The sequence below is a fragment of the Macrobrachium nipponense genome, chromosome 2 (genome assembly GCF_015104395.2).
Source record: "Macrobrachium nipponense isolate FS-2020 chromosome 2, ASM1510439v2, whole genome shotgun sequence".
NCBI classification, from domain to species: Eukaryota; Metazoa; Arthropoda; class Malacostraca; order Decapoda; family Palaemonidae; genus Macrobrachium; species Macrobrachium nipponense.
Genome location: NC_087201.1, coordinates 69,546,017 through 69,547,957, shown reverse-complemented (window position 1 = coordinate 69,547,957; position 1,941 = coordinate 69,546,017).

The window sequence follows — 1,941 nt, the reverse complement described above, 5'->3', positions numbered from 1 at the left end:
AGGATGACTCATGGAGGTGAAACGTAAACTTTAGTTTGGAATACAGTGACCACACATGGACGTTAGGAGATTTACTTTTAACTTACGAACTGATGAAAGGTTTTATGTCAGAGAAATAGGAAAAATAAGCAAGAAGCTTACTATATCGGCAATTTTTGCTGTCTTTTTCAATAATCACACACACATATATATATATACATAGCCATATATACACACATACATACATATATACGTATAAATAAGTGTATATAATTTCATTAAATGATATTTAGATATAAATATCAATACTAAAACAAGACTTGTTGAAAACGAGAAAAGTATAAAACTTAAAACCGTGATGTTGGACAAGAACAAAATCATTTAGGTTTACCAGCGGATTAGAGAAAAAAAAGTAATAACTTTTTTTCTTGAGAGAAATATGGCGGGATAATGTTGCTCAGGGATCATTAATTGTACTTCTCCCCTTTTTTGTGTTATACAAAAAACTGGGTTCACAAAAGTAAAAGTTGAAAGGAACTCCCATTAGCCAATCTAGGAAACCGATACGGTTGTCTATACTTAATATTAAAGTAAACATCTTTTCTCTGTTTCCCTGTTTTTCAATAATATTAATGTATGTTTTTTTTATAAACTTACCTCATGTATTATCTTCCAGTGTGAAGGATATATTGATATCAGAGTTTTCTGGATTTTGATAAGAACGCATTACATGTCACGTTTTTAATTCTGATATTATCCAAGTCATTACGAATTTTGGCATTTCATTTGTTGGTTAACGAATATGTAAGTTAAAGTATAGTACTTCTTCATTGTTTTACTTTGCGTTTGAGACAGAAAAATTGATCTTAAATGGACAAATGTTTTTCATTTTAGTGAATGACAAGTTACGAAAGACTCCCCCTCGGCAATGATTCACCTTAGTTATGGGTTAATCACAAATTCTTATTGATTATAAAGTAAATTTAATGAGTCTCTCTCTCTCTCTCTCTCTCTCTCTCTCTCTCTCTCTCTCTCTCTCTCTTGATGTATCTATTTCTAGTCAATATAGGTTAAAAAAAATATGACTGAGGTGAATTCTAAATTTAATATCGTGATTACTTTTTTCAGATTGATTCTGCATTTATATATTATTTAGATATCAGAGGTCCTCTTCTCGCAAAAAATTCGTATACTATGAGACATTGCCTTTGAAGTCAAAGAGAATTCCTGAATTCGGTCCTTTAGCGAGGAATTAAGCCAACTCCTAATACGATTAAGGGATTTCCTGGTTGGTAGGATGCCTCCTCCTTCCTAAACCTAATACAAGCTGCAGGAGCCGTTGGTGGAGAGATACATGCCGAGGAAATCAAATGGTCCAGCGTTTGCTCTCAGAATTAAAAGTTCACTATGATTTCGAAATCGTGGTGCTCAAACTATGTTGTTTATTGCAAGAATCATTGAGTGCTATTAAGGAAATATTCTGAAAATAGTTTGTTTGTTTGTTTGTCTAGCGTTTTTACGTTGCATGGAACCAGTGGTTATTCAGCAACGGGTCTGAAAATAGTCATTCGGGTAGATTAATGGATACATTTGACTAAATTCAAGAAAATTCAGTGAAATCAGATATTCAGTTGAAAGAAAGGATATGAGTAAGTATCAGAGTTCACAGCTTATTAATTCATTCAGATAAACAACAGGCCAGTAGCTCTTGCGAGCGGAAATGTAGCGCCTGACACCAGGCAGTTAGAAACAGAGATTAAACACATTCAGTGATTGTTGGCAGATGGACATATGCATATGAATCGGTACATAATAAAAGACTGAAGTTAAGTAACAAATGGCTAAAAAGCTGTGGGTAAAAAATTTACGTGCATACAAACATGATTACACACACACACACACACACACACACACACACACACACACACACACACATATATATATATATATATATATATATAT